The sequence below is a fragment of the Mastigoproctus giganteus genome, chromosome 3 (genome assembly GCF_048544385.1).
Source record: "Mastigoproctus giganteus isolate SK-2022 chromosome 3, ASM4854438v1, whole genome shotgun sequence".
In the NCBI taxonomy this organism is placed as follows: Eukaryota; Metazoa; Arthropoda; class Arachnida; order Uropygi; family Thelyphonidae; genus Mastigoproctus; species Mastigoproctus giganteus.
This window is the reverse complement of record NC_143577.1, coordinates 184,631,570-184,656,805: the sequence shown is the minus strand read 5'-3', so window position 1 is coordinate 184,656,805 and position 25,236 is coordinate 184,631,570. Positions and strand designations below refer to the sequence as shown.

General features: G+C 36.0%; 1 protein-coding gene across 1 annotated transcript in view; it reads right to left on the bottom strand.

Moving 5' to 3' along the window:
• The window catches only part of LOC150088463 (serine/threonine-protein kinase Genghis Khan-like), a 905,682-nt gene that overhangs the window by 703,399 nt on the left and 177,047 nt on the right, over positions 1-25,236 (bottom strand). The gene's annotated exons all lie outside the window — the stretch shown is intronic.

Here is a 25,236-nt window from a genome sequence, read left to right as displayed (position 1 = left end):
TATGACAATGTTTCATTTTTAAGCCTCCACCTGCAGCTTTGAATACTACAGCCTGCAAAGTGTTTGCTCAGTTGTATATTCGTGAATTATATTTTTAACTGTGTGCAGTTAATTTTGTGTGTTTTTTTTTTTTTTTGTATTAAATTAAAAAGACACATAATAAGAAACATTATGTCAACCCCTAATAACAGTATCAGTAAGAAAAGAACAATCGAAGAAGAACGCCATAACTTCCAAGAGAAATGGGAGCTAGACTATTACTGCATGCAGAAAAAGAGCAAAATAGTATGCTTAATATGTAGTAAAGCTATTTCAGTCTGCAAAGAATACAATATCAGGAGACATTATGATACACATCATAAAGAAATCTATGATAAATACGTTGAGAAACATCATGAAAGTAAGTTGTTAGAATCGAAATCAATTCTTATATAACAGCAAAACGTGTTTACCAAACCTGAGGAAAATACAGCAGCTGTAAAAGCTAATTACTTGTTATCATATTTAATTGCAAGCAAATCAAAATCTTTTACAGAAGGAGATTTTATAAGTGAGTGTTTAATTAAAGTAATGGAAGTGTTGTGTCCAGAGAAAGTAAAAAGCTTCAAAAGTGTGAGCTTAAGTAGAAACACAGTAGTTAATAGGATCGATGAAATAGCTGAGAATTTAAGAAATCAGCTCAATTCAATGATATCCACATTTGAAGCTTATTCTATTGCAATTGATGAAAGCACAGACATTCGAGACTTTGCTCAACTGGCCATTTTTATTCGTGGGTGTGTTGTGAACTTGAAAGCAAGCGAAGCATGTTTCTTTTAGTTTTGTACAAAACTAAAAGAAACATGCAAACAACATGGTAATAATAATTTTGAACATTTTCATTACATTATTTGCCAGCAAATGTTATGTTCCAAGGTTTTAAATATCGGACATGTGCTAAAAAAAAGTCTCCAAAATTATAAATTTTATTCGAGCACGTGGATTTAATTATTGACAATTTTTTTCATTTCTGGAAGACGCAGAAAGTGAACACGCTGATCTACCATATTATACAGAAGTTCGATGGATTTCGAGTCATAAAGACTTTATAAAACGATAATAAAACGATTAATTCATAATAAAACGATTCTTCGAGCTGCTGGATGTAATTGTAATGTTCTTGGAAACAAAGAATTGTGAATGTACTGAATTAAAAGTTGTACAATGGATAAAGGATCTGGCCTTCTCATTTGACATTACAAGTCATCTTAACCAACTTAATCTTAAACTTCAAGGAAAACATCACATTGTTACAATGTTATTTGATAATATTAATGTTTTCAAAGAAAAATTATAACTTTGGCGCAAACAAATAGAAAAAGAAAACTTATCTCATTTTAAAAGTTGCCAATCTCTGTTGTTAAAATCACCTGACTTAAAATTTACAGAATATACACACCAAATTAAGTCATTAGAAATGGAATTTGATAGAAGATTTTATGATTTCAAAAACTGTGAATTACAGTTTTGTCTTTTTACTTCGCATATGTTTATTGATATTGAAATTGTTGATGACAGCTTACAAATGGAATTAATTTTAATCCAAGTGACTCTTTGCTAAAGTAAAAATATACGGAAGTTGGAATTCCAGAATTTTGCACTTGTTTACCCACAGATCGATTTCCAAAAATGTTATCTTTCGCTATGTTCGGGAGCACAGACTTATGCGAGCAACTGTTTTCTTTGATGAGAGAAAACAAAACTCTAGAAAGGTCAAGATTAACCGATCACCATCTATCATCAATTTTAAAGATTACATCAGCTCAAGACATTCAACCAAATTTTGATGGTCTGCTTTGTGGAAAACGATCCCAAGTGTCATCTAAAAAATGATATAATAATAAACTGTGGTTTTATTGTTTATTTTTTTATTAAATATTGTAAAGTATTTTTAATTTAAAAACTAACTTAGGATACAAAACAGGTTATCTATATACTAAATACAGTAATTCTAAAAATTGAATTTTGTTTATTTTTTGAGTATTGAAGGTATGTGGCCCTCAGCCTAATGCAAAATAGCTTATATGGCCCATGGTGCAAAACGAGTTTGACATGCCTGATCTAATGTACTTCAAAAAAGGGATGAGTGTCAGATAATGGCAAATCTTATGGGCTGTTTGCAGAGTGCTGTAGTTGAGGTGTTCCAAGAGTGACAGTTAAGTGGACAGAGCAGTAAATGCCGGACCAACAGCAGGCACCCATTCCTTATGAATAGTAATAGTGAATGTAGGCTATCCTGCCTTATGTGAACCAATAGACAGAAAATGGTGGAAGAGCTGACCATGGACTTTACCAATTTAAAACCAGCAGTGTTTCCAAGACCATGATCCAACGAACCCTTCTCCACATGGGTCACTGGAGTAGGCACTTGGTCAAGGTAGTTATGCTTACAGCCAACCATCATCAATGCATACAGTTTGCATCTAAATGGCATCACTGACAACAAAAAATAATAATAATAATAAAAACTGCCTTTCCAATGAATCACATTTCCTGCTATGCCATGTGGATGGTAGATAGAAAAGGGTACAGTGACAGACTGCAAAAAGGAATCTCTCTGATGTCCTGGTCCAACATAAACATTTCCATTTTTTTTTCCCATTTATTTGTGCACACAATTATTACATAAATATATATACAATACTTACAAAAAGATATATATACAATTTTATATACATTAACATTTCGTTACACATATATAAGACATTATATTATATTTGACCTCCTGGTGCACTGCATACGTGTATCCCAGAGTCAAAGGTGGCTCCTACGCAAAAGCCCATCTCCACCTAGTTCATCTGTTTTGGCGTAGAAACTCAACAAATCTAACCTAAAAATATGTGCGATGTATTTTACCACCACCAATATAAAACAGCTACTGCCCAGTGCCTTTCTCTAGGCCCGAGTTTACGTTATGTATTTGTGCCGAATGCACAAGTCCCGCACCCACCAGAGGTAGCGCAATACCAGTGGGTGTCGACAAATGAATTACTAGTGGAGAACTTCCACAAATTATCCTCACTGATACCCGGTAATTATTATATTAAACAGATATATACAATACTTTTTTTAAATATGCTCAGTCTCTGAATTCCTGAGAACCAAGAAAACAATATATAATATACAATGGACAATTAACAACACTGTCTACTCTGTCCGCTGGAACTTTCAAACCTGTTGACAAGCACAATGAGATAGCTACTAAATGATTCTCATAAACCTTGTGCACAGAAACCAATCTTTACAATAACAATTGACATAAATCTTGTCAATAACAATTGGCCAAAATCAATGCAACATTAATTAACATAAATCAACACAATGACAACCCATATATGTCAACACAATAACAATTAACTTAAATCTTCTGTTTATACATAAACCTTTTTTTTTTGGTGCCTCCGTAGCCAGGTGGACAGGAGCGGCAGTGCGTAGCACACGCTTCTTGATTAGACTGGGGTTCCAGCCCGTGACCACCAAATACGGAGGATGTGGAAAGGTCAGGGAATGACCACCGCATATCCCCGGAGCAATATGGACTTAGTTGCTAATGCTCCTAAAAATTAAATAGCAACATAAACCTTTTGTCTTTTGGTGATTTGTGAAGACCAAAAGACCGCCGGATCAGGCTCCAGGCCACGCTCAAATAACTTAGCAGGGAGGAACCCATGCCCTGTTAGTAGATAAGAAGTTGTCATAGAAGGTCTAAACCATGAAATAACTCCAGGGGTTGTTGAGAATTCCACTTGCGCAATATACTTTCTTGTTACAAGCCCAAATTCGCTCTCATCCCATCTTTTTTGCCAGACAACAGTATATTCCTTCCAAAACCTTTTCTTCTCCATTTTAAAGTCACAATTCCAAGCATTGTCTTAGACTGTCCTTTTTTTAGGTAGTAAACAGGAAGGCAGTGGTGGCAGTGTTTTGGTATTAATATCTTTAGTATCTGCCGTACATAGTAATAAACCACAGGCTTTTGCTGCACCAGTGAAAAAAAAAAAAAAGTAACAAGTAGATAAGAAAATATAAATTTGCACTTTCCTCCTCACACGGTAACTGTCCAGCTAACCTTTGAATTTCTTCAAACTGTCAGCATCAACTACCTGCAGCAACAACTTGTTCCAGTAATCAACAACTTGCTAGCTAAAAGAAAACTTCATAAAATCTAGTCTACACCTCTTTCCCTGTAAACTGAAGTTATGGCCCTTGGTTCTGGAATTCTTTATAACAGTGAAAATTCATCTTCATTCATTTTACTAACCCCTTTCAGAGCCTTAGAAACCTCAGACAGATCCCTCTCTAAGGTGCCTGGTTGCCAAGCTCTGTAGCCCACATAACTGAAGTCTTTCCTTGTATGGCTGTCCTTTTGCCAATCTCACCAAGCAAGTTGCCTATCTTTGGGTCCCTTCAAGAAGCTCAATGTCTTTTTTCAGATGAGGTCTCCATACTTGAACACAGTATTCCAAATGTGGTCTTACAATTCCCTTATACAGTAAGATTATGACCTCCCTATCTCTACTAGATATTGTTCAACAAATGATCAATAGGATACCATGGGCTTTCCTGGCTGCCTGTTTATCCTGCTCAGAGAAGTTCGTACTATGAACTTCTCTGAGCAGGCACTTTTTCATATCATAAAGTCCATACCACATGGGGAATGTTTTCCTCAAAATCTCTTGGAGTCCTCATAACTCTAGATTGCACTCTGAATGCTAAAAACTAACTATCCATTATGGCTGATCAGGAACACCCCTTTGTGGTGACAGTCATCCTAGATGGCACAGGTGTATTCCAGCACGATAACTGCATTCTGCCACATTGCAGGTATTGTTCAAGAGTTTGCCAAAGTTTGCCATTTGGTTGTTGGATTACATGGATATCCAACAACCAAATCCTCCACTATCGAATATCACATATCTACGGGATCCATAGATCTGTGATCTTCCATATCCTGGTGATCGTGGTACACCATACCTCCACACTATACCAACAATCAGGGGCAAGTTGAGTCCCTGCCTTGCCATGTGGTAGTGGTACTGGCAGCAAGAGAGGGACATACCCACTATTAGGTAAGTGGTCATAATGGTTTAACTGGACAGTGTAAGTCATACAATGTTAAAATGCTTTTATTGGTACATATCATGCAGTATAGTATATTATTATTACAACTGAGAACTTTCAGAAAATAAATAAATACAGATAGTATTTATTATCTGAAACTTCTCTGAAAAAAAAACTCTTAAATCCTAAAAGCCTGGACTAGGCCACTGACAGATTTCAGAATAAAATGTTATCATTACTTGTACTACCTTATCTGTCATAGCACAATATAACAGTGAAATGCACTTTCTTTTTAATATTACAGTTAGTAAAAACACAAAGCTTAAAGGCTCAATAACTTCTATGTTATTACAATATATTTAAAAGAGTAAGAGATTACCTCAATCTTTTGCTTAGAGTTGCTTCCAGTCAATGCTCTCCAAATGTTGCGAATAAAATAAAATAAAATAATTTAATGAATTCTTTCACTCATAGAGATATGACCAATTCGATGCACAATGGAATCGAAAGCCGAGAGCACCCATCCGACCCCGAGACACATCAAACCAACTCAGCAAGATCATGAGTGTGAAAAGACATTGTGTCAGAATAAATAATTAAAATCTGAAAACCACTTACGAGAATAAATAATTAAAATCACAATTAAAAATAAAAATCACGATTAAAAATTTGGATGAACACGCAAATTAAACAAAATCCACAGCTTTTCCCTTCCTTAAGCAGACAATGCTTTCTGATTGAACGCCATGTTCACAGGATGGAAATATTGCAGTGTGTGTGTGTCTGTGAGGCCCTTAAACGGAGAGATTATTTGTATTGACACATGCGTAAAAAAGACCAGAAATCCAAAATTAGGTAAGGACATCGCACATTGATAGAATTTTCATGTAGTTTCATTTCACGAGTTTCAGTGATCAATAATTTTATGTAATTATGTTGTATGCTTAAATTTTCATTTCATTGAATAGGAATACGTGACCTTCACTGATGGCACGAAAGCCCAATTCCCAAGCGGTTGTGCATGGTGTGTGGACCGAAGCAGCATGTTACTTGATGTGTAAATCTAGTGTATACCGAGTCAACCTTTCATATGATGAATCACACTTACTACAAGAAATCTTCTATACAAAGTCATTTATCTGTATGGAGCAGGAAGGAAGAATTGTGTGATTTTTAATATATTATGGAGCTTCTGCACAGGCCTGGCTATAATTGAATTCTGTATTTTTAAAGAGTTTATTGAGTTGCTTGTACCATTGTTCAAAGTATAGTATAGAATTAAAGTGCTTTTTATTAATAGGTATCGTATTTTCTGTCTTATTTTTAGCTTGTAATTTGATTTGATTTATAATGGAAAGTGGATAGCCTCTATTTAAAAACCTGGTGGTTAGTGTATCAATTTCTAAGTGTAAGGTAGGTTCAGAAGTAGAATATTTGTAAGCGTTAAAGAACTGGTTAAATATTATAGACCTGTTATAAGTAAATAGATGATAACTTCTATAAGGTACCAATACAAGTACATCCCCATATTCGTGGGTTTTCGGTAAATGCTAAATTGTATTTTTTGCATGTCTCGTGTAAGAGTGAAATTTAAGAAATTTAGAGCTTTTGTTTCTATATGTTCTTCCACCAATGTAAAATATAGCCTTGTATGAATGTTGTTAAATACCTGTAGAATGTCCTGTTTTGCCATTTCACGCCATATTATTAAACTCACCTTAAATTCTCATTTCACAATGAAGAGAAGTTATTATTCTAGGGTTACTACTCTTCGTGACAAAATAAAAATATATTTACATTCAGACTACTGGACTGTTTTGAAATCCTTCAAAGATTTGAGGCAGGACACATTAGCCACTGACATAAAAAATAGGCACTCGAATAAATTAAATGCATTATTAACAGTTTCAAATCGGGCTCAACCCCCCCCCCCTTGTACAAATGCAATATACCTACTAACAACCCGGACAAGTTTACACAAGCAGACACTCAAACACACATGGGAACTTCTACTATCGCTACACATAAGGCACCTCCGTAGCCAGGTGGGAAGGAGCAGCAGTGCGTAGCACAAGCTTCTTGATTAGACTGGGGTTCGAGCCCGTCTCCACCAAATACAGAGGATGCGGAAAGGTCAGGGAATGACCACCACATATCCCGGAGCAATATGGCCTTAGTTGCTAATGCTCCTAAAAACCAAATAACAAACAAACAACAAGCTACACATAAAGAGAATGGGGCTGCACAGAACACAAAATCAGCTTACATACATTCTTCTCCATCACATTATATGTATAATGAGGCAACATATAAATAAGTTACTAAGCTGTCTTCATATGCATTATCAGAGTATCAGATCTCATTCCTTTCAAAGGGACTGAATTTTAATTTACCCCCTAGTAAACTCCGTAAGAAACAATTTGTGATAGATTTTGAGTTTGGTCTTCACAACATACCGCAAAAAGACTTATTGGTCCAGCAAGTCAATCAGGTAGTTAATAATTCCAAAAATCTGTGGTTACCCGGCCTGAATAAGAATGAGGTTATAGCATTGCATAATCTTAGAGGAAACAAAGATATTGCCATCCAAAGAGCAGATAAAGAGGACACGGTAGTTATTCTGAATATTGTTGTTGTTGTGCTTGGATTTTTCTGGTGCAAAGGCTACTTAGTCCATATTGCACCTATCATAGTAGTTAGTATTAATTTTATTAGCAGTTAGAAACGGTTATATAAACCGATTCATTTCAGAAAGAAAAAGAATTCTGTAAGGTTTGAATTTTCGCCTATGATATGGCTAAGTGACAATTCCTGTAAGTTTGAGAGAGAAGTGAATGAAATTAGACGGGAGTTGTTATACAAGATGCATTCCAGGAGTATGTGTTTTATTGTGAGTGGCTTGTGGCAATGTGAACACTGTAGAGGGTCATTACCTGATAACAGGAATAGATGGGTCAAATGGGTGTGGCCTATTCGGGCTCTGGCCAGGACAACCTCTTCTTATCTGTTTGTGCGAAAATTGGAAGCCCATAATTGTGGTATAGGTTTAATTTCAAGGAGTTTGTTGTGAATGTGCATTTGCCACTGTAGTTTCCATCGTTCCTTACATATATTTCGTATATGTACTTTGTAATCCCTGAACGGGACCAGAAAATTCATTGGGAGTGTGCTGGATGGATGCTTGGCAGCATCATCTGCAATTTCATTTCCCGGTATTCCAGTATGGCCTGGGATCAGGCAGAAGACAACATTTTGCCGATGATCTCGGAGACGAATCAATTCTGATCTGATTAGCTATAGTAGCGGATGAGTAGATGGGGAAATCTTTTGCACTGCTAATAGGGCACTTTGTGAGTCTGTGTAGATTATAATCTTTTTGATTGAGAGATGGGAAATGTTTTCCAGAGCAAGTTTTATGGCATATAATTCAGTGGTGTAACTGCTGCATTCTGTCGGAAGTGATAGTGTCATGGAATACCACTGCTGCACCTGATCCATTCTCAGACTTTGAGCCGTCAGTACATATTTTCGCAAAGTCGGGATAACTTTGTAAATGTGCAGTGTGGAGCTGCTGGATGTTAATACCTGTTAAAGAGTGTTTCCCCCATTGGTGGAAATAATAGTCACAACACGGCATGATGACAGACCATGGAGGAACGTGATCTGTAGGTTCTTGGTGGACTTTATTGAGTTGTATATTCCAGTTTTCTGCTAGTTCCATTAACCTAATACCTGCAGGCCTCGTTGCTTGTGGTTTGTTTCTGTAAAACATCGTGAGTGGCGGATCATTAAATATTGACCAATTAGGATGGGTCGACTGACTTTGGATCTTGGTTGCGTAGTTCAATAGTAACATCTTTCTGCTGATGTTTAGAGGAGCTTCATAGGCTTCTACATAGAGACTTTGCACTGGAGATGTTCTGAACGCACCTAGAGCTATTCTTAGAGCTGAATGTTGAATAGGGTTGAGACGAGATAAGACACTTTCCCTAGCAGAATCAAAGACAGGTGCGCCATAGTCCAGACGAGATCTAATTATGGATCTATATAAGTGAAGCAAGGTGTAGCGATCTGCTCCCCAGGTTGTTGCTGATAAGGCTCTGAGTATGTTCATTTTTTTTTGGCAAGCTGTCCGGAGATGTTCAATGTGTTTTTGATAGTTTAACTTACAGTCAAAAATTAAGCCAAGTAGGCGAATACTATTTGCTATTGGTTATTCTGAATAAATTGGACTATATTAGGAAACTGGACTCTATTATATCAGACAATTCCACCTACAGGGAGACAGACCCATCTATATTTATGAATTTAGTAAACCAATATAACAAAACCCTAACTGCATACAATAAGAGTGATTTTATTTCTAGGACTTATAATATTCCTGTACTTTTGGACAGGTTAAACTTCACAAACCTGGTTTTCCCATAGCCAATTGTGTTATACAAAAATTCGGCATTTTCACACTCAGCTGCACACTTATATAACATCATAAAACTGTTTAGACAGATGATAAAATTCGGTATAAAAAACTATGACACTATTTAATAGTATTAAAGATTTCAAGCTTGGCTATAATGATAAATGATATTCATTAGATGTCACTTCCTTGTAAACTAAAATGTAGACTAAGCTCTCAATGTAGTTTGGGAATTGCTAAACAACGATACCATCATGATAAATCACACTAAATTACCCAAAAAATAAATTTTCCAATTAATCAAGCTCCTACTTGAAGCAAATTATTTTGCTTTTAAAGACACTATATACAAACAGATTTTTGGATTACCTATGGGTTCGAACCTGAGCAGCCTAATAACAGAAATCTTTGTTGGTAATATCGAGCACATACATTTAACACCACTTCTCCCCCTGCATTACTTACTATGGGAGATATATTGACAATGTACTTGTTATAAAGGATTATAACACCACTCAGGACATTCTACAGGTATTTAATAACATTCATACGAGATTACATTTTACATCGGAGGAAGAACATACAGAAACAAAGCTCTAAATTTCTTAAATTTCACTCTTACACAAGACATGAAAAAAATACAATTTAGCATTTACCGAAAACCCACTAATACGGAGATATACCTGCATTATAGAAGTTATCATCCATTTACTTATAAGAGATCCATAATATTTAACCAGTTCTTTAACTTACAAATATTCTACTTCTGAACCTAACTTACACTTAGAAATTGATAAACTAACCAACAGGTTTTTAAACAGAGGCTATCCACTCTCCATTATAAATCAAATCAAATTACAAGCTAAAAATAAGACAGAAAATACAATACCTATTAATAAAAAGCACTTTATTTCTAAAAATACAGAATTCAAAATTATAGCCAGTCCTATGTCTCATAATATATTAAAAAAAAAAAACACACACAGTTCTTCCTTCTTGCTCGGTATAGGTAAATGATCTTGTATACAAGATTTCTTGTAATCAGTGCGATTCATCGTATGAAGGGTTGACTCGGTATACTCTAGATTTACGCAACAAACAATATTCCGCTTTGGTCCGCACATCACGCACAACCACGTCGGAATTGGCCTTTCATGCCATCAATGAAGGTCACATATTCCTATTCAATGAAGCAAAAAGTTTAGGCATACAACATAATTACATAAAATTATTATTGGCTGAAACTCTTGAAATGAAACTACACAAAAATTCTATCAATGTGCGATGTCCTTAACTAATTTCGGATTTCTGGTCTTTTTTACGCATGTGTCAATACAAATAATCTCTCCGTTTAAGATCCTAATACACACACTCACACACTTCGCGTTATTTCCATCCTGTGATTTTCACTAATCATCAACGCGGTGATCAGTGAAAAGCAGTCTGTTTAAAAAAGGGAAAAGCTGTGAATTTTGTTTAATTTGTGTGTTCATCCAAATTTTTAGTCGTTATTTTAATTTTTAATTGTGATTTTAATTATTTATTCTCGTAAGTGATTTCCCAATTTTAATTATTTATTCTGACACTCATGATCTTGCTGAGTTAGTTTGATGTGTCTTGGGGTGAGATGGGGGCACTCGGCTTTCGATTTCATTGTGCGTCAAATCGGTCATATCTCTATGAGTGAAAGAATTCATTAAATTATTTTATTCGTTACATTTGGAGAGAATTGAGTGGAAGCATTCTACGCAAAAGATTGAGGTAATCTCTTACTCTTTTTAATATTACAGTGTATTGTACATAGAATATAAAAGTGTGGTTTTTTTTTTTTGGTAGTTGTTGGCACATAGGCTTCTGTGGCCATAATGCACCTCCCAAGGTTTTTGCAGTACTTTGATCCAAGCCCGAGGCGGGAATCAAACCCGCGACCTTTGGGTTGCCAGGCAGGCACTTGACCCACCCAGCTAGCCCGGTCGGCATATAAAAGTGTAATATAGATATTAAATTAATAATCTATCAGGTATAATGTAATAGGATGTGGGGAAAAAAAAAAAAAATTGGCATACATCCTTCCCGTATATGTATAGAAAAATTGTTTCCAATTTACAAACTACTTCTGAGGATTATATGGTTTTCATAAATCAGGAGATAACTATATTAAAAATTTGTGTGTGGGTTGGGAATTTGGAAAAAAATTAACCTCATGGGATGGGAGCCATGGTATAAAAAGATGTAATTAAAAACTTTAATGACAGAACTAATATTTAAGAAACTGGGGAGCCTACTAGCTAGACAGATAGATCTCCATCAAAATAGTCTCCTTGACACTGTATGTGATGATTCCAATGCTTCTGGAATTTCTGGTGGCACTTAAGATAGGTTTCTTTTAGAACTGCTAATAGTTCCTGTCACGTTCTGAATAACTTCTTCAGTCACTGGAAATCTTCCAATGGGACTTTAGGCTTAGGAATTTAAAAAAAAATCACAGACTTAATCAGGATAGCAGAACGTGATGAAGTACTTCACAAGAAATTCTTGAATGGAAAGAACCAAGTGTGCAGAGCTGTTGTGATGATGCAAAGTGTCAATTCTCTAAAACACATTTTTCCAAGTATTTTCTCCAAAGAGCATTGTGCATTTACTGAACTGTTTTGTAGCATTCCTGGTTCACTATGTGTACATGGAGAAAAAAGCTCATACTGTACAATACCCTGCAAATCAAAAAAAAATTTGATATTCACATTTCATAAAAATTCTCTTTTTTTTTTTTTCTTTTCTTTTTTTTGGTCAGAGCCATACACCCATGATTCATCACCAGTAAGGGCAAATGAACAAAGTGTGGTTTAGCAGAAATGTGTGGACAAAGATCCTGACATGCAAGAATTCACCATTCTGTGTAATCATTAGTGAGAATAAGAGGCACAAACTTGGCTGAAACATGTCACATTCCCAAATCTTGTGGTAAAATTTAATGACATTTCCCATAAGAAATGCCAATGTTACTTTGATGGGGGGGGGCAGAGTGATGATCATCTTTGGGTGATAAGTGGCCTTCCTTGAACTTCATCACCAGAGAATTCTTCATATGACCTATAGCACCGTCTCTGAAAGCTGTTTTTGCATCTCATAGGTGGATTTCTGCAGAACTTTTTCATAATTTTAAACAAAATTTGATCAAATTTGCTACTTTATAAAATCACTCATTTTAAAATGCAACAAACACATAAAACATCTTCTATTTAATACATACTGGTTCAGACTGACAGCAGATAAATGGGTGATTCATGCATTCTGTATCTATATGAATTACAGAACACATTATGAGAAGTCATAACTTGCTATGATTCCACAATTTAAAGACAAAGTCAGTTCTGAAATTTTTTGATCAGACCTTGTATATCCAATTCTACTAGCTGAAATGCTGCACGCTGAAAAAAAAATCAATGGCAATAATACAATCCCAGGCAATGGCCTGGAGACCATTTTTGTCACTTCACAGTAGATATGAAACTCAATTATTACTCAATTATTGATGGTTATTTCCTTAATGATGCCTATTCTACTCAAATGAAGTGAGTCTCCTCCAGAGAGATAATGCTTCATTTATTCATCATCAGCCATTTTCAATCCACTGCAGAATGAAGGCCTCTCCAGCAACTTTCCAGTTCCTTCTGGTTTGTGCAAAGACCATCCATTTACTACACACAAATTCATGAATTTCATCTATCCATCTCCGCTGTTGTCTTCCAGGTTTTCTTCTAGCTCCTCTTAGGTACCATTCTGTTATTTTCTTAGTCCATTTGTCATCATGTTTTCGAGTTATGTATCCTGCCAAAAACCATTTTAGTTCTTTAGTTTTGATAAGAATGTCCTTTATTTGAGTTTGCTGCCTAATCCATGTGTTTCTCTTCTTATCTAACAGTCTGATTCTCAATATTAGCATTAGTAGAGGCATATGATGCAAGAAAGAAAGCTTATGCAGCATCAGCCAAAAAAAAAACAAAAAAAACAAAAAAAACACTCCCATTTCAACCCTCCGTTCGTTCCAAGTACCTGTCCCGCTAAGCCTTAAATTTATTTAGGCTATCAACTTCCACAACAAAGGATGGAAGTCTGTTCCACCAACCAACACACCAGCTGGCTAAAGGCAAACTTTCGCACATCTATCCTATATCTGTCTTTCCTCAATCTGAATTTATGCCCTCTCAAATGATTATTCTGAGCAAGAGGAAGAATTCCATGAGCATTGAGCATGCTCAAACCATTCAAGACTTTATTAACCTCAATCAGATCACCTCGCACGTGCCCAGTTTCCAAACACGGTAATTTGCAAAATTTAAGCCTTTCTTCGTAAAAGCAGCCCTTTGTTCCATTCACTAATCTTGTTGCCCTTCTCTGTACCCATTCCAACAGCTCTACATCCTTCTTACAATGAGGCCTCCAGACCTGTACACAGTACTCAAGGTGCGGCCTGACCATTGCCTTATATAAGGGGATAATCACCACCTTATCTATGCTAGAAAAATTCCTGTATATCATTGACAAGACACTATGAGCTACTCTTGCAGACTGTCTGCACTGATCAGAAAACTTCATATCTGCTTGTACAATTACCCTCAGATCCTTTTCGTTCTCTATCACTGTCAGTGTAGTACCAAAGAGTTGATACGTCACTCTGGGGTTGCTGCTTCCCATATGTAGTACTTTACATTTGTCAATGTTAAACTTTATTTGCCACCTCTCAGCCCATCTGCTCAACTATTCTAGATCTTGTTGCAGCAGTGTACTCTCATTAGTGTTATTAACAACTCTTCCAACCTCCGTATCGTCTGCAAACTTGGACATTAAGCTTGACATACCATCATCAATATCATTTATAAATACAGAAAACAACAATGGACCCAATACTGAACCCTGAGGGACTCCACTAATAACATTAGTCCACGATGAGCAGTGTACATTGATTACCACTCTCTGTCTTCTCCCACTCAACCATCCCTTTATCCATAGCAGCAATTTTCCTCCAATACCACACTACTCCAATTTGTGCAGCAGTCTTCCATGTGCAACAGTATCAAAAGCTTTTCTAAGATCCAAATATATGATATCAAAGTTATTCCCTGCATCCAGTTCCTTTCTGACCACATCATAGTATCCAATCAAATTGGTCAGACAAGACTTTCCCTTAACAAAACTATGCTGTGTCCGAGCTATAACTGAAGTCTTGTCTAGATGATCCTGCAGTGCTTCTTTAACCAGTCCCTCCATTAATTTTCCTGGAACAAAAGTTAAACTAACAGGTCTATAATTACTTGTGTTGCCCTTTGAACCTCCTTTGTAAATTGGGGTCACATTTGCACATCTCCAGTCCATGTGTACCTCCCCTGATTTCAAAGAAGCTCTCATAATTATGGCTAAGGGTCTGCTTACTTCCTTTGCTGCCTCCTTTAATATAACTGGATAGATCTCGTCCACCCTGGGTGCCTTTTTTATGTTTATCTTCAACAATTTTCCTCCACTTTCCTCTCAGTTATTACAAAATTATCCAGCTCACTGCCAGAGTTTAACTCACCACTGGCATTTCCCGCCCTGAATAACTCCTCATGAGTGAATGTAGATGCAAAATACTCATTTAGTTTGTTAACCACCTGAGCAGGATCATCAACAGTTGAACCATCAATACCCAGTAAACCAATCTGATTCATCCCTTTCCTTCTAGAGTTTACATAGGTAACAAACTCTATGTTGTTTTTCTTTGCATCCTTTGCCAAGGATTTCTCATAATCTGCCTTTGCTTGCCTAATCTCCTTTGTGACTTGGTTACAGACCAGCTTATATCTATCATAGGCTTCCATATCACTCATTAATTTATATGTATCCCATGCATTTTTCTTCTCTGCCACATTTCTCATTAATTCATCTGACATCCATTTAGGCCTAAACCTTGAACAATATTTCTTAGTTGGTATGTAAAGCCTACTAGCTTCCAAGATAAATTCTTTCAATGCTTCCCATTTTGAATTTGCTGTTGGTAACATCATGGTCCCACCTTATAGATAATGGTGGGACGTCGACTCGAGAAACGTCTCTCAGAACATAAAAGGGCGATCCGTTTGGCAGATGTAGAACACTCAGCTATCGCCGAGCATGTCTGGACAACCCACCACGACATCGACCCACACCGCGATGTCGTGGTTGTGGACAGGTCCCACCATTACCTGAGGCGTACCTGGTTGGAATCGCTAAATATAAAATGCTCGGACACCGCTTTGAACAGGAACAGTGGTTGTCAAGTTAACCCCATCACAGAGTCAGTAATTCTATCCATAGACAAACGCTGGCCACGTCACCACCATACGTCACAGCCACAAACATCAACAAACAATTAACCACGTGCCTCACGCACCATCCTGGCAGTGCATCTCTATTCCAACTGCCATTCAAGTATTTTAATCCGATGAAGGCTGCCACCCAGCCGAAAGCTAATTTATTTATTGTAGTTTTATTAATGCTCTGTGTAACAAAATAAAAATAAAAAATTTCCCACCATATAGAATTTAAATACTGTCTCAGACCAACGTCGTCACCTTTACAAAAGTAAAAATCCTTCCCTTTACCCTTGATGGTAGTTACCTCCTTGAGTAAATCCCACTTCAACACACTGTGATCACTGCCACCTAGTGCTTCCTTTCTCTGCAGATTCTTAATGCATGAAAAATCACTACTGATAATCAGATCAAGAGTATTACTCCCTCTAGTTGCCTCCCAAACATGCTGATGTAGAAAACAATCATCCAATAAATCTAGAAAAGCCTTGCTAGTGTGTGAGTGACCAAACCACAAATTTCAGTCAATATCTGGAAAATTATAATCCTCCATTATATGACTCTCTGATTTACTGACCAACTCTATTTCCCTGTACAGTTCCTTATTATACTCATCAGAGTCATTATGCCTATACCACACTCCTACTCTCAATTTTGATCTCCCAATGCTTATGTCACACCAAACTGACTCGACACTGCACTGTCCAGCGATGTCGACTGGCTTCACTTCCTTGGATTTTATGTGTTTCTTAACTAATAGTATAATCCCTCCTCCCTTTCTATCTTGTCTATCCTTCCTGTACACATTGTACTCCACAAATTCCAGTTCTGCATTCCTTATATCTGTGTGACACCACGTCTCTTATAAACCAACAATATCTGCGTTTGATATTCTGAGCAATACCTCAAATTCATCAAATTTATTTACCAAACTCTTAGCATTGGTGTATATGCAAGTATACATGCACCTGTTCCTATTCTTAGCTACTCTAACACAACCCATGTGTTTACTTGTACCGCAATGACTCCCAGCAGTCTCTGAAATTCCCTGCATCTTGTTTTCCAGGCTGCTGCTCATTCCAATAGAAGCAGTGCAAGAATCACTTTCACCTCTGCCAGTAGCTACCATTAATCTATTAGTCCTTGTATCCCCCCCCAGCAAATATTTTTTCACCCCTTCTATTTAAGTGTATTCCATCCCTGAAGAAGAAGTCTCTCCTGTTAACAAGTACAGACCAGGCTGAAAAAAATTGTACCCCTTGAGCCTTGCACAATCTTTCCAGGGCCGAATTTATCGACAAGGCTCTCATCATATACTCCCTCCTATCGTGTCTGGGCAGAATTGCAGACTCTTTCAAATTCAACCCTAATTCATGGCTTTTTTCAACGGTGACCTGTACTTTTTAAGTAATTCTGCTGGTCTCCTACTCTTAATATCATTAGTCCCAACGTGTACAACAATATCACCCTTTGTGCCCTTAAAAGATATCTGGTCTACAACGTCATCAACATTTGGCCCTGGCAGACATACCCTGGTCCTGTTCCACCTATCCTTTTTACACAGCATGTTCACCGTTTCCCTGACAATAGAGTCACCAACAACTACTAGTTCCTGTGGGACCAGTGCATTCTGCCTTGCGGGTTGCAGCTGTGTTACGTGATGATCAAGTGCAAGCTCTGACGTTGATGTGGGCAGTTGAGAGCTTGATGGGCCCCCTCAATTTAGATCCTTCGAGGAGCATCCACCATGTCCTTCAAGCTCTCATATAGGCCCATAACAACCCTGAGTTGTCGCCTCATTTCCACACACTCCTTACATTGCACGCACACACAGATATCCCCCCCCTTGGCAATATCATGTCCCATACCTGATTGCTCCACAAACAGCAAGCAAGCGGTGCATTTTAAGAGGATGTGATTCAGAGGGCAACTGCCCCCCCCCCCCTCAGTTCTCCCCTGAGCCACAGCATTTAGCTTGAGCCTTTTGCTTTGCTGGTCTGAGTCATGATTCCGATTCAATTTCAATTTCAGTACAAAATTATAACCCTAAACTTGTATCCCAACACAGTTGTAACACTATATATCTATATGTATTTTTTAAGTGTAAAGTATTATCTTCGAGTTTCTTTATATAAGTTCCGTATCAAGTTATGTATTAATTAATTATGTTACGTTCGTAAAATCTAAGTCGTTATATGTATTTAATTAAAAGTACAATTTAATTGACAATGAAGTTCAACAAGATTAATAAATTTACTGATTAATTGATAATATTATATACTATACTATACTAAGCTAATGCTATCTAGTTCGGGATATAACGTATCATATAACAATGGCGGCAAGTTATGAATGGTAAATCTACTGACACTTAAATATTAATTAACTTCCAAAATCTCGCTGTCTCAATTCAGAATAATCAAGGATCTTGCCTAGGTCTATAAGCTACTTACAGAAAATAATTTAATATACCAATTGGTCAATAAAGCGGCTAACTATAGCTAAAAAACTTCCAGTTCGCCGGCTCTGCAAAATCTACAAAATCTACCTACAAAATCTCTATCTACATTAAAATTTAAACTAAGTATCATAACTAGGAATATAGAGCTACTCTAGAAAATAAGTTAATATGCCAATTCAAGCCAATTTAAGTTAATAAAACAGAAAAACCTTCTCTATGTTCCTCAGCCATAAAAACTTCGCCTGAACAAGGCTACTCTCGTTCCCAACCAATATAATTCGTTCCATTCTTCGCTGTGTAGTTCTCAGCTTCTCTTCCATTCTTTTGGTAAGTGTCCAAGTTTCACTTCCATAAGTCACGGTGGGGAATATACATTGGTTCATTATTTTACATTTCAGACAAACTGGGATATTGCTCCTCAGTATGACTATATTTCCTGAATGCTATCCATCCAAAATTTATCCTACTCTTGACTTCCAGCCATTTATCATTATTACAGCTAATAACTTGTTCCAGATAGTATATGATTCCACCTTTTTAATTACTGCTCATTCAATCATTATGTCCCTTTCTGTGGCATACTTGTTCATCATTACTTTTGTTTTAGCCATATTCATCTTTAGTCCAAAATCCTTTCTAACTGTGCATAACTGATTAAGATTTTCCTCTAATTCTTTAGGATCGTGGCTTAACATGTTGCTTCATGTATTAGTAGTGGCAATTGAAAAAAGGAAGCAAGCTTATTCAGCATATGCTAAGGTTTAGGAAAAAAAAACAAAAAACATTTCCCATATCACTTCCAATCCCCTCTATTAATTTGTCTAATTCTTCCTTAAATTTATTCAAACTACCCACTTCCATAATACCAGATGGAAGTTTGTTTCAGCACTCAACTAAAGGCAATATTTCAACATTTATTATGCAGACATCCTTCCTCGAGTTAAATTTATGCCATCTTATCTTATGTTGTTGTTGTGGGGGTTTCATGGATCCTTACTCTTGCTCTTATGTTATGTTATCTGAGCAACAGTAAGGATGCAATAAACATTTAGCTTACTCAATCCATTCAAAGTCTTAAACACCTCAATGGGATTTCCTCACAGATGCTTAGTTTCTAGATGCTGAAAGTTGCAGAACTGAAGTCTTTCTTGGTAAGAGTACCCTTTTGTTCCCTTCACTTCTTGTTGCTCCTTCCTACACCCATTTTAACAGCCACACATCCTGTCTAAAATGAGGCTTCCAGACCTGTATTCAGTACTCAAGAGGTGGCTTAACCATTGCCTTATACAGTGGAATAATTACCTTCTTATCCCTACTGGAAAAAATTACTGTTTATCACTAGCAAAATCCTCATGAGTAGCGCTTCTCATTCAATGCTCCAATTATTGAAGTTCTTCCTGGTTTGAATAAAATCTACATTTCCACTCTATACAAACAAAATTTATACTTTTATGGAGATGGAATCAACAGAAACAAAATTTAATACATCTGCAAAGTAACTTTTAGCATATTATTTTACAAATATGCTATTTTAAGATATAAGCCTTATTCCTTTTAAAATACTTCAATTAAACATCTAATATACAACATACATTCTATTCTCTTAGAAATGTTTACTACACAGAGAGTTGCTTATAGTTCATTTTGCTTTCCCTCTTAAGAAACCAGTATTATCCCAGTGTGACCTTGGGGCCACTATTCCATTGTGGATATGACTTGATGAAAATATACCAAATATACCAAAAATATACTAAATATACCAAATATACCAAAAATATACCAAATAGTGCTTCTTTATAGTGCTTCCCTGAAATGTAGAAACAGCTGATTTCAACCTGATCAAACATTTGTCAGTTCAGGCTGAAAGCACTAATAAATATGTTTGAATGCTTCTCTTCAGAGACATGGTGTCCAAAACAGCATGTGTAATATCCATCAGATCTACAAGATAAATAGTCCAGTATGAAAATTTTTGCAACAGCATAAAGTACTTACCACTTTAACTAGATGGCAAAGCCCAGACAGGTCAAAGATGATATTCCTCTACAAAAACATCTGTAACTTATTGTTTGGAGTAGAACAATAATTACAGAAATCAAATGTTCTGAAATAAAAATCAATATTAATTACACTGGACAACAAACAAAAAAAAAAAAAAAAAAAAAAAATATACCTCCAGAACAAAGGTTCCAGAAGAAATTAGTTCTGAAGGAAACTGATACGCTGATTCCAAAAATACCAAAATTATGTCCCTGTCCATCTCCACTCAAAAATATACTGAAATTTTAGCAACTTAATGAACGACAAATTTCAAATATCATACAATATTACATATGCTATCTTAGATAGTATGAACCGGGGCTGTAATGCTCAATACGTTCTACCTTGATATTGATATTTGTAAAATATCAAGATATTTGTAAAATATCAAGAGAAGTTTACCTCAATATAATACGTAGAACATTTCCGTATGATACTCTCTAGAAATTAAAACGAAAAAATCAAAAATCTTACATTACAGTAATAAATAATTAAAAATCAACTGAACACAATTAAAAATCAATTTAATGCAATTAAAAATTAAGAAAATTAATTAAAAGAATTTAATGAAAAAATTGCAAAACGATTTTCCTTCTTGAAGCTGACAATGCCTTTCAGCCATACGTTTTTGATCACGACATATGGTCGAAAAGCGTTGTCAGGTTCAGGAAAGAAAATCGTTTTGCAATTTTTTTGTTAAATTCTTTTAATTAATTTTCTTAATTTTTAATTGCGTTAAATTGATTTTTAATTGTGTTCAATTGATTTTTAGTTATTTGTTACTGTTATGCAAGATTTTCGATTTTTTTGTTTTAATTTCTGGAAAGTATCATATGGAAGTGTTCTATGTACTATATTGAGGTAAACTTCTCTTATTATTTTACAAATATGCTATTTTAAGATATAAGCCTTATTCCTTTTAAAATACTTCAATCAAACATCTAATATACAACATACATTCTATTCTCTTAGAAATGTTTACTACGCAGAGAGTTGCTTATAGTTCATTTTGCTTTCCCTCTTAAGAAACCAGTATTATCCCAGTGTGACCTTGGGGCCACTATTCCATTGTGGATATGACTTGATGAAAGCATTCCACTTACTCATCGCTTACACAGATCCAAAACACATTTGGAAGCTGATATTATTATTATTAGCCATGTGGTGCAAGTAAGCCTGAGGCTTATGCTGCACCAGGTAAAAAAAAAATTCCTGAGTTACCCTGAGAGAGAGAGAGAGAGAGAGAGAAGCAGAAAGGAATCAACAAGAAAGAGAAGAATGATGATATCCAGCTCAGGACCCTGGGTTTGCCAAGCCCATACTCACCAGATGTGAGCCCCTGGGATTTATCTTTGTAACATTGCAAAAAAGGTGACACCAGAGATTCATAATTATCTTCTTTTCTTTCAGGAAATCTGTGCACAACTGATTTAAACAATTACCAAGCAGCTAGTTTAGTATCCTCTAGCTTTGTTTCAAATGCATCATTTTTGAGTTATTGTAAGTAATGTAAAACATCTTCCACTGGCTGAACCAAAAAAGTTTTTCCTCTGCCATTGTATATAAAGCTTGGATTAATGAAGCTTTGTTTCAAATACATCATTTTTGAGTAGTTGTTGGAGGCCATATGAAAATAACTTCTTTCAGATTTGCATCTGTTAAATTAAAAAACACTTCTGTTAGGTATCACAATCCACTGCCTTCTTTATCCAAAGTCTTAAAAAATTCTTCATTAATCCAATCTTTATAATACAATGGCAGAAGAAGAACATTTTTGGTTCAACCAGTGGAACATGTTTTACATTACTTCTCCCTGGTAAAAATTCCTCCCTCATTTTATAATGCTGCACAATATTTTGTTTTTCTCTGCACAACTGTCCCACAAACATAGTAAGCAAGAGTATTTTGTGAAAACTCCCTGTAGTATAACAAGTAATCCAATTACCTCAATATTACCACAGCCATTCTAGGCAAAATCATAGTACTAAGTATCATAGTACAGGATCTTGAACATAATGTCATATGTATCTTTCAATCCAAAAGCATAGGAGCCAATGGGAATGCATTTCCACTGTGCAGCAAAACTGGTTTTAAATTAACTTTGAGGCATCAATAAATATATGCCATTTATTAGGATTGTGTTGAATGTCCACTTCATTTAGAAAATCACTAATATCTTTACAGAAATGCACACTGTCTTCTATATCAAAATATACTGAAAACACATAGTGATGTTTTCAATATATATATACTGTAATTTTAGTTCCTACTTCAAGTGACTTCTACTGTTTTAACCTAGAACCAAAGGGGTTCTGCTTGCTCTTTAGATAAATTTAAATCGCAAACTAAGCCATTCGCCTCTTCTTGCTTATTAAATGCAGTGCATTGAAGTGGACAGTCCAGCAGAATCTGCAACTCAAAAATTCTCACTATTTAATTGCTTTCTTTATCCCACAATTTTGTGGGGATCTGGTATCGTCAAGTTTTATGTAAAGTGGGCATTTTTTCAGATGACATGTTTGGCTATTTCATGCTGTGCTTGCTATTTATGGGCATGCCGTATATTTTTGCCATGCAGAAACTGCAATTGGTAATGTTGTTGTATGTAACAATTCAGGTTTTCAAAATAAACCACTCATCCACATGCCGTTTATCTAATCAGGGGTATGTTATACAGAATGCAATGGGAAGTGTTACAGCATCTTCCCCTTGCAGTTCAGAGATCCTATGCAATTTCCAAGCTGAAAACAAAGATAGTTTGTAAGTGATTTCATCCACAACTAAAAGAATAAAGGTAATTCTGTGCTTGGTGAAATAATGAAATACAAATCTCAGCACAAAGTGTTTTTTTTTTTTTTTTTTTTTCATTTCTGTGAATCGGCTGATACTGCACCTACTTCATATGAGAATCAAATATAAGACAATTTAAAAAAAAAAAAACTTTTTTCCACATATAAATATTGAACAATTGCATCTTTAGAGATCTGACAAAAGTAGTCTTATTCTGATAAGTTCAAAGAACTCATCACTATTCAAATTAAAGTGAAATAACAAAATAAACTGAAGGCATGAAAAACCAGCTCCTAAGATGATGAACCCTCCAAAAAAATCATTGTTCACCTGCTAAATGATAACACACTTCAGTTGAACATCTGCTTGCATTTCACATGCATTTCAGCATATCAAAGTTTCTCATTATTCTAATTACATAATCTTTGCTTTTAAATTTTACCCCTGCCTTTCTCCTCCCACCCTCAAGACATGGCTAACATTTTTGATAAAGTCATGCCCTACCACTGGTCTCAACTTAATTGTTGGTTCTTTTGCATTTCCTATCCATCATTTGTACTAGCAAAAAAAAATCATTATTATTAGTAGTACTAATAGCAGCATTGTTAGTATTAGCAAATAATGCTAGGAAGCAAACTTAAACAGCATCAACTGGAAAAAAAAAACTAAGACCATCTACCCCACCTGACAATTCATCTAATATGTCTAATTCTTCCTTAAATTTATTTATTCAAAACTAACCACTTACATACTAGTTTGTTCTGACAGATAGTAGTTTGTTCCAACAATCCATTACCTCCTATCCGAAAGTAAATTTTCACAAATCTATCCTGCAGCCATCCTTTTTCAATTTCAGTTTATGAACCCTTGTGCATTTTATCTAAGAAAGAGTTACATATGATCATCAAGTTTACTCAACCCACTTAAAGCCTTAAATGCTTCAATCTGTTCTCCTCGCAAGTGAATTGGTTTCCAAGTACTGCAATTTGCAGAACAAAAGTCTTATGGTAAGCATATCCCATTGTTTTCTTGACTAATCTGGTTGCTCTTTTCTGCACCCATTCCAAGAGACCCACATTGTTCTTAAAATGAGGCTTCCAGACTTGTACGCAGTACTCAATATGTGATAAACAATGGAATTATCATTGCCTTAAACATTGCCTTATACAATGGAATAATCACCTCTTTGTCCATGACAGGCACCTTCGTAGCCAGGTGCAGCATTGCATAGCATACGCTTCTTGATTAGACCGGGGTTCAAGCCCGTGACCACCAAATACGGAGGAAGCGGAAAGGTCAGGGAATGACCACCGCATATCCCCAGAGCAATATGGCCTTAGTTGCTAATGCTCCAAACAACAACAACAACATTGTCCATGACAAAGTTCCTGTATAACACTGGTCAACACGTAAAATGTTACAAAAATGAAAATACTCAATCTTCGCTAATTTTATGCTGCTGAACACAAAAATCACATTAATATTTGTCAATTGGCTCTTGTTTTCAAATTATAGTAGGCGGGTCTCATGTTAGAGAGTTACTCTACATTACCAACTATGGCTCTTGGCAAAATGCATGTCAACACTGCAGTTTCAGTACCACCAAGCTCTTATCGCGTGATCGGCAACTGTCACCTCACTGTGCATCAGGTGATAAGTCCTTGCCTTCTCAAATAAGTCTTCAACTCTGTTGCAGTAATCCTAGAATATGGCTAGGTATTCTGAAATGCATCTTCAACTCTGTTGCAGTAATGCTTGAATATGGATAGCTAGTGGGTGAATGTGTCCTTAGTGATAGCAAGAAATCAATGTGGAAAGCCTTAAGAAATGTTTTGGCTGGTTTTCTAGGAAAAGTTAAAGCTGGCAATTACAGGCAGCTTGTGGAAGAATCTCATTACTTCTTTTGAAAAACTGGGATGCAACATGTCATTGAAGATACATTTCTTGCACCCACACCTGGATTTCTTCCAGCCAAACTGTGGTGCCATCAGCGGCGAACATGGTGAGCGCTTCCATCAAGACATCGCAGTGAGAGAATAAAGATACAAAAGAAAATGGAGTGCCACCATATTAACTGATTATTGTTGGAAAGTGAAAAGGGA